Source organism: Sabethes cyaneus, chromosome 2, assembly GCF_943734655.1.
Source record: "Sabethes cyaneus chromosome 2, idSabCyanKW18_F2, whole genome shotgun sequence".
Classification (NCBI taxonomy): domain Eukaryota; kingdom Metazoa; phylum Arthropoda; class Insecta; order Diptera; family Culicidae; genus Sabethes; species Sabethes cyaneus.
Genome location: NC_071354.1, coordinates 3,755,687 through 3,765,226, shown reverse-complemented (window position 1 = coordinate 3,765,226; position 9,540 = coordinate 3,755,687). Strand labels below are relative to the sequence as shown.

At 42.2% G+C, this 9,540-nt stretch overlaps 1 long non-coding RNA gene across 1 annotated transcript; it reads right to left on the bottom strand.

Moving 5' to 3' along the window:
• Positions 1–1,345: 1,345 nt before the first annotated feature.
• Positions 1,346–2,174, bottom strand: LOC128737087 (uncharacterized). Its single transcript, XR_008412023.1, has 5 exons — positions 2,059–2,174; positions 1,900–1,971; positions 1,728–1,828; positions 1,575–1,660; positions 1,346–1,515 (listed from the first exon to the last, which is right to left on the bottom strand). It is a non-coding gene; the product is annotated as an uncharacterized LOC128737087 (long non-coding RNA).
• Between the last annotated feature and the right edge of the window lie 7,366 nt (positions 2,175–9,540).

Below are 9,540 nucleotides of genomic sequence, written 5' to 3'. Positions count from 1 at the left end.
ACAGCCATGGAGTGGTGAACCTGAGGGACAATAGAGATCGATAAGCAATTGTCAGTCCTATGATGCGTTGTCGGCCATCATTGCTAAAACACCCTTTCGATCCCACCATGCAGGCCTATTATACTTTGCGCAAATATCGCCCAACCACCAACATGGCATGCCTGGGTTGCAGCTTGGTGATGCTGCGAGGAGCAGCCCGGAGATTGATGCCAGGGGAACACACCGGACACTGACACACACTTCAACACGACAGCAGATAAGTGAACTAGCTTTAAGTGGTCATGGGTGGGACAATAAAGGTTTAGTTAAAGGTTAGCCATTCTTTCTCCTCATGTGAAATTGATACATTTCCTTTGTATACTGGGTGATTTCGTGAGTAATTGTCGAACTTCTGCGCTGAATCGATATAGGACGTGAGTGAGTGAATTGCAGTGAGTGCCGCTTAGATAATTTTCGTCGTATAAAATTTATAATTACTGTGATAGTTTTGTCAATTTTTATTCGCGATTGCTATTATCTAATACGCAAAGATCAGATTCATCAGAATCAAGTGAAGTTCATACGATAATCCAAGCCGTTATTCGTTTTTTTTTCGAACTTATTTTCGTCAAGCAACGATACGATGTCGAGCATTTGTTTTTCCTGCGCGAATGAGTTACCCGGTGAGGAGGAAATAACCTGTAAAGGATTTTGCAAATCTACATTTCATTTGGACTGTGTCGGACTTACAAATGAAGTAAGGGAGTTGATACGCAGCCGCGAACAACTGTTTTGGATGTGCGCGGCATGCACCAAAATGATGAAAAATGCCACATTTCGTCAAGCAATCGCTTCTACAAACGAAGCTATGCTTCATCTCGAGGTGCAACAGAATAAAGTGTTAGAAGAGTTGCGAAGCGAAGTGCAAAAAAATACCGCAAAGATCAATACTATTCTTGATCTTACACCCTGTACCCCAAAACGCACTGCAAGCTTCAACTTCCCACCTCAAACTGCTAAACGTGTCCGAGTTGGTGCCAGTGGCGAAGCAGTAATGCGTAGCCAGCAGCGCACTGAGTTTATGGGTAACAAAGAGGTCGATGCCAATATAATAGTGCCGCTCGCTCGAGAGGAGACAAAATGCTGGCTGTATCTATCGAAATTTGATCCACGAGCCACCGTGGAAGAAATTTCGAACTTAGTGCGCAGCAATTTGGAAATTGAACCGGAATCCGCAATTGATATCGTTAAACTTGTTCCTCGGGATAGAAGACTGGAAGAGCTTAGCTATGTGTCTTTCAAGGTTGGAATTGGATCGGAATATAAAGAAAAAGCCATGTCTGCCTCATCATGGCAGAAGGGTATTTATTTCCGTGAGTTTGAATTCACTCGCGGGATTCAGCCGAAATTATTTCCTATTCCCCCGCCAAGCCAGCCAAACGAGTAATCCCCGATATTCTGCTTCGCCTCGTTTTTCACCGTTACTTAATGATTCCACTTGTCCAGAAGTGTATAACTGTTGCTTGCGTGATTCATCTGTTAAACAAAATTGCTATCAGTATCAAAAAAATGAAATAAGCTTGCACATATATTACCAGAATATGAATAGTATCCGAAGCAGTAGCCGGCTCGAAGCTGTCTTCATGTCCGCACTGGAGCGTGATTTCGATGTTTATGCTTTCTGTGAAACAAATTTAAATGAATCAATTCAAAATTCGTTTGTGTTTCCACAATCGTTTGTAGTTTACCGTTGCGATAGATCCTCATCGAATTCTGATAAAACCAGCGGCGGTGGTGTACTGATTGCTGTTAATCAGAAGTTTTATAGTAGCGTTATTTTCGAATCGTCCTGCAATGAGGAAATTACCGTTAAAATTCGATTGAACAAAATTGAAATTATTCTTTGTTGTGTATACATACCTCCTGATTCGCATTTTGGTCGCTATGCATCATACGTAGAAAGCATCCGCAATATTGTAGATTCATCGTCACCTGAAAGCAAAATTGTTGTCGTGGGTGATTTCAATCTTAAAAACACAACTTGGTGTCGTGAAACTGAAAAGGATTTGCATTTCTTACCTTATCAAGTACGTCAGCCAGAAGAAGAACTGTTCGTTGATTCGATGGCTGCTTGTGGCTTTTTCCAAATTTGCGGTATCCCGAATCAAAACAACAGATTTCTCGATTTGTTGTTTACAACAGATGATGAGTGCTGTCGTATTGAGGTGAGTGATCCGCTGATCAAGACAGAAGTGCATCATAATGCTATGTCAATTGACGTTACTTTTACTGAGTTGCCTATGGCATCTAATGATTTTGTCGCACACTCCGATAAAGCGATAAAGGTTTTAGACACTCGCCTAATCGACGATGCTATGAGTGCACGGATTACCGAGGAATTACAAGATGTAGACTGGCGCGGCGTATTTATTTCTAACGATGCTTTTAATAGGGACGATATGAAACCTCACGTTGCTTCTATGTTGGATTTTCTACGGAAATTTTCCGTTTTGAATATAATTGACGGTGATACGTGGAATACCGAAACAGCACTTGACTACAATGTGATTGTGTTTTATTATATTATATACGGCATATTATCACGCCATTGCCGTGTAAGAAACGTGAAAGACAACCGCAAATATCCGGTATGGTTCGATTACGAAACGATAAAATTGCTTAGGGAAAAAAAGAAGCTCTACAACAAATTTCGACGGACGCGGTATGTAGCTGATGAAATTGCGTATAATCGGACAAGAGACAACTTCAAAGAAAGAAACCGATTACTGCACCGCTCGTATTTAGACGGGCTGCAAAGAAATATCCAGTCTAACCCAAAATGTTTCTGGAATTTCATAAACAGCAAACGTAAAGACAAAGGTGTTCCTGTAAACGTTGTTCTAAATAACAGGAAAAGTGAAAATGTTCAAGACACCGTCGATTTGTTTGCTGATTTCTTTAAAAGTATCTACGACCGTGCAACCGTTACCAATGTCTCTGAATTTGTCGCACCCAACATGAGCATGCCTGTAATCAATTTAGATATCGAAACAATTTGTAATAAAATAAAATCGGTAGATGAATCAAAAGGACCTGGACCGGATGGGATACCGAACTCTTTGCTTAAGAAATGTGTGGATGGCTTGCTGCTTCCGCTGCTCATACTTTTCAACACATCTTCAACGACAGGATTGTTCCCAGACATCTGGAAAATATCACATATTGTACCAATTCACAAAAATGGTTCGAAAACGTTTGTTGAAAATTATAGAGGTGTTTCCATTTTATCGGCTATTCCAAAAATGTTTGAAAGCATTGTTTATGATTATGTGTATACGTGGATCGAGCCTCTAATCCTAAACTGTCAACACGGATTTGTTAAAAAACGCTCAACAGTGACAAATTTAACAGAATTTGTTTCCAGAACTGTGCAATGGATGTCGGCTGGTTATCAAGTGGACACTATTTATACGGATATGTCCAAAGCGTTTGATTTGGTCAACATAAATGCAATGATTGCGGTTTTGCGAAAATATGGAGTTGATGGGGTCTGTTTAGAATGGATGCATTCATACTTGACTAACCGTTTGCAGTATGTAAGGCTACACAACACTGATTCCAAAGTGTTTGTAACAAGTTCAGGAGTACCTCAAGGGAGTCATTTGGGACCTCTATTATTCGTGGTTGTCATGAATGAACTCCCAGATACGTTAGTGGATGTATTCGTGTTAATTTATGCTGACGACGTAAAAATATTTATACCTGTGCGCGGCTTGAAAGATTGCACGATTCTTCAAGAGAATTTAAATCGTTTTCTCCACTTTTGTGAACTGTTTGGGTTAAAAGTGAACGTTGCCAAGTGTAACGTGATTTCATTCGGTCGCAATTCTAACAAAATTGAGTATGAATACCATCTCGGTGCGGATTTAGTCCCAAGGAAAACGTGCCATTGCGATTTAGGCGTGGAAATGGACAGTGAACTGACCTTTAGTAAACATGTCGAGAAAATTGTAACGAAAGCGAACTCGTTATTTGGCATGGTGAAGCGATACAGCCGCGAACTAGATGATCCGTACACGATAATCGCTATATACAATGGTTTGGTTCGCACGACCATCGAGTACGCAAGCGTGGTGTGGCGACCAATTTATAACGTATACTTCAATCGAATTGAGCGGGTACAGAAAAAATTTGTGCGATATGCTGTGCGTAATCTTGGTTGGAGAGACGAAATGCCGGACTACCGATCGCTATGTTTACTAGTAGGAATCAACAGTCTCAGCGATCGAAGAATTTTGATAGATGTGTTGTTTCTCAAAGACGTTGTTTCTGGAAAATACAGTGCTCCATATTTGTGCAGCCAGGTGACGAACTACGAAGGTAGAACTAACCTAAGAAGGGTTAGGCCGTTTCACCTATCAAACAGGTCGCAGAATTACGCCCGGAACGAGCCCATGTATCGGATAATGGGTGTTTACAATAATCTTCATCCCGTCATTTCTGTTAATATGTCTAGTGTTCAAATAAAATCTAGTCTTAGGGAATATTTTAACAATTCCATGTAATGTCGATAAGTCATTTTTTGTATGTATTTATATTTTTTAAGTCTGATAACGGGCAAAGCCTACACATCAATAAAGACAAATCAAATCAAATCAAATCAAATCGCGAACATGTCTGTAGGCCGTCCAGGACGGGCCAACATCTCCACCTCGTTTTCTTCTAATGATATTTTGTCTCATGCTCGCGGGAGCGTCCCTCCCCGTGTGACAAACTTTGAACTTAAATTTTGTATCAAATGTATTAAATACTAAGCAGTGCTAACATGGCCATAAGAGGCGAAGCACTTATCGATTATAAGAATCAAAATCAGATGAAAGCCTCAACCGTTCGTTTTTCCGCCTTGTATTGCGCACTTAGCGCCGAATTACTTATCAGTTGCCTAGCCTCTCTTTCAGAAACACACGGCAACTCATAAAGGGGGGGGGGGGAGATGTAGCGACCCTACATCCTTATTGATCATGTGTTCGAAATCTGGCCTGGATCCGGATGGAAATTAAAACTCCGACCAAGATATTAAACTTAAGTCATTCAGGGATACCACCGACGAACTCGATATAAAACAACCTCGATAATTTTTTAAACAACCTCTACAATAAGACAATTTTTACCTCGACATAAGACAAATGCCTTAGACATAGTTGTCAACGACCTCAGAGCTAAACTCCCATCCACAAGCGGCGACATAAAGATTTTGATTACGCCGAAAAATTATGCCGAATTGCGTAGCGTGATCGAATTTCGGTTGCTGTTGCCAACCGATGAGACACGGCATAGGCGCTAATGGATTTCCGTTCGCGCGCATGATGAGCTATGGGAGCAAACGCAATCTGCTCGACTCTACCGAGTCGTACTTAAACACACAATCCTTAAAACGGGCGTTTTGAGCACCCTGAATGAACACCGAGAGCGAGCCAAACAGCTTACACGGATGAGGCGAAAAAATGCTGATAAAATAGCAAATCGCGAGTTTCACATGAAGAACTCGCCTAGGGACGCTAAGTAGGTGGGGAAATTCCCATCCCATATACACGTAGAACAAAAAACTCTTTGTATGGAGGAAACACAGATGATGCGATTCTAACCCGTCGACCCTTAAGGTCGACGTTGTTTTAGAAGTAAATTCTGATTTTGCAAGTTTAGGAATGTAACTGTCTGCACTAACTCTGGTGTAAATTATACAAAACTCGCACCCATGCCGTTTACTTACTTACTTAGGTGGCTTGCTGTCCTAAGACAAAGCCTGTTGAACAAAGTTTCTCCATGTAACTCGGTTGAGGGCTACCGCTCTCCAATTCCTCGGACACCGAGTACTCTCCACCAGATCTCGCTCCACCTGGTCTAACCATCTTGCTCGCTGCGCTCCTGGTCGTCTTGTTCCTACCGGATTTGAGGCGAACACCATCTTTGCAGGGTAGTTGTCCGGCATTCTTGCAACATGCCCTGCCCATCGTATCCGTCCAGCTTTAGCTACCTTCTGGATACTGGGTTCGCCATAGAACTGTGCGAGTTCATGGTTCATCCTCCGCCTCCATACTCTACTCTCCTGTACGCCGCCGAAGATCGTTCTTAGCACTCGTCGTTCGAAAACTCCGAGCACTCGCAGGTCCTCCATGCCATTTACGTGTGTTTTATAATGTGCCCTTTTAATAATCGTGCCTCGATTCCTTATAACGTTAATCTTTTTTTTTCATTTAATTTTTTAAATTGTATCTCGGTATTGCAAATTCCTTTTCTTTTTGACACATTTTACTTTTAAGTTTTGTGCCATTTTAATTGACTATGTTATTTGACTTCGATCACAAATTATTGTGCATCACGGGAGCGTATCCAGAAAATATTGTTAAGGGGAGTTTGCCAATCTAGTCTGAAACCTACATCTAGGGCTAGGGCTAGGGCTAGGGCTAGGGCTAGGGCTAGGGCTAGGGCTAGGGCTAGGGCTAGGGCTAGGGCTAGGGCTAGGGCTAGGGCTAGGGCTAGGGCTAGGGCTAGGGCTAGGGCTAGGGCTAGGGCTAGGGCTAGGGCCAGGGCCAGGGCTAGGACTAGGGCTAGGGGGTGGTTCGTCCAACATGGCAACACAATCGTAGAGCGTCTCGATACGCGCAAGTCGGCTTCAACCTGGTCGAACCATCTAGCAAGTTGGGCTTTTTAATTTCTGGTATTTACGGGTACGGGTTTTTGGAGAGAACAGATTGCACTACATAGTCGTCCGGCTTCCATGTGACGTGGCCGGTCCACCGTAATACCTGTAGCTCGTAGTTCAAACGCAAACGCCAGGGCCTTCAACTTTTTATTTGTACTCCGCCAAAAATTGTCCGCAACACCTTTCGTTAAAATACAACAAGTGCACGTATGTCTTCCTAGGCAACGTTACAGTCTCAAATCCCTAGAGGACTACTGGTTTTATTATGGTTTTGCGCTGACGGCGTATGCTTCTTGTTCGATGCGTCTTGCGGAGGCAAAAGTAGGTACGACTTCCAGCATGAATGCTGGAATGTATCTCCTTACTCGTATTATTCTCGTATTATCATCAACCACTTCCAGTTCATCGCCCTCAATAGTCACTATTCGTGAGAGGCGATCGTTGTTTTCTCTGGAGCCTATTCCTACCACACGTTTGGTTTTTGGCGCATTGATTTGAAACACAATCCTCCTGGCCTATTTTTTGTCCAACGTAGATTGTTTCCGCCGTCACAAAGTTTTTGGTAATGTTGTTGAGGTCATCGGCGAAAGCTAGGAGTTGGCTACTTTTGCCGAAGATCGTTCCTCTGATGATTATGCTAAAATGTTATAATCAATTTTCACTATGCAGCGCGAAAATTTCTAACAAATTCTGTACACACGCGTTTCGATTATTGCTTATAACCTCAGCGCGTTGTTCAAAATAATCTCTATTTTAATTATTCAACGCGGTAATGCACAACTGGTTAAGTCGCAACTGAGTCGTAAAGGCGCACTTTTGTTGTTATTTTGTGTTATTCTAATTAATTAAATGCATCTGTGCAATAATCTTCATAGCTCTTACGCCTCATAACGCACTGATCATAAACATTGAATAATTTTTATAGCTACCATAAAAGTAATTGCTAATCCTTCGCTCTCACCCAACAAGTATTGCTGCTAAAATTATGTCACTTCATGAGCAAATTTTTCCACCTTTTTCTTGTTGCCTTCCGCAGACGATTCCCATCATCCACCATCACCTCGTCATCTTCATCATCGAAGGCGCGCCGCTTCGATCAAAAAACCATCGATGTTTGACGGCATGGAAGCTGCTGCTGGTATGCAACCGCCAAGTGGCAAGTACAGAAAAATTGCACAACTACATTTTCGCCAAGAACACATCAACCGGCATCCATTGCAGTGGATCGAAGGGTTTTGTAACATTCATCGCCAATGCCAAACCATCATTGCACAGCCAATGCAAGAGAGGGCCCCCGTCTTCACTAAACTGTCGATGTTGCTCGGTGATTTAAAGGAGGTTTCCGATTATGATGATGATAATGACGGGGCGATGCTGCGCTGCGCGCCTCCACCGACAGCCGAAGCTTAATAAATATGCTTATGAGCGGGCCGAAACAAAAGGTTCACCTGACGACAAAAGCCCACCGTTCGACTCCTGCATATTGGGTAGAGCCTATAGCGCTGCGCTGCACGGCGCTGGCTGCTGGTGCGAAGGACTTGTCGACTTGTCGTTATGACAAGCCACCCATTCCAGCCGGTCGGTTTGACGGCGGTGGCGCGAGGACTCTCGCTTCAGTCGATTAAAATCTGATTAAAAATGCGCCTCTGGGCTTGACTGCGCTTGTGATGTGAGTTTTGCCTCGTTGCTTTGGGGCTCGCACTGTCTGGAGATTGGTGAAAGAACGCGGGATGTTGGTGAGGAATGCATGTATTTTTTTAGCTGCTTCTAAATGGGATTTTCAATCTATGACAGTTGGGGAGGTTTTCAAGGGAGGGAGAATTGTTTGTGATTTTATGTCCTTAATGATAATTACTGATAGGTTTTATTGTGCCGCTTATCTGGCTTGGTTCGCTTACAAAGTATCGAAATTGAATTTATGTTTGCGTACATTTGTTTTCATAAATATCCATGTTCATGCTATGGATAGAAGAAGCCGAAGAATACTGATTTGCATACAAATTAATAAATATGATACATTTTACTTTGTTTGTTCGAGTTTCCAGCACTAATAGACTGAATAAAAAATCACCTACTCGGAGACTGCTTTAGACCAGGAATGTTTGAACTAACTTAAAAATTTAAATCCCTAATAGGCATACTGAATATACTAGGAAGATATTTTGAATCCACACTAGCGCTGTCATTCGAGATCATTAGACTAACCATTATAAACAAATCGTCGTAAAATTAGCCATCTCTTCGGGGTCAGTCAAATTTTGTCCAAAAATTTCAAACCGCTTTATTCTTAGCTTTAGCAAATGGAAGAATTCCAGTTTGATGACCATCGATACAAATATCAGTAACGACCGCGGGCCCGATTGAATTCAAATGAGACTCCACACTTATTCCGTCAGCATAAACGAATATCGCATATTAGCATGCCACTCAAGTCGATAAATTTTATAGCTATATTTGGCCGCTCGCTAATTCCATTGAATTAATACACAAGTTACAGGAACTCATCCACGAATCAAGAAACGCACGAAAGGCTACGAACCGTCCACCCCCTTTCAAGGCGTCAGTTGTGACCGATCCCCAATCTTTTGACCATAAAGCGTTTCGTTTTCAGGTGGCACTCGTCACGAATCTGATGTTTTCGAAACCTGTCCCACCTCACCAATAAGCTTTTTTTTCAATAGGTGGGAATGATATGTTAATTTGCCATTTTTCTTACTTCCAACTGCCATTTTGTATTTTATAGTTTCAATTATAATATCCAGTCAAACACCTTTCTTGAGTCCCCTTGAAAGGTAGAAAATAATTCCCCAATATCGTGGTCATTCGGTATTCGAAAGTCAAACCCATCGAACACTACA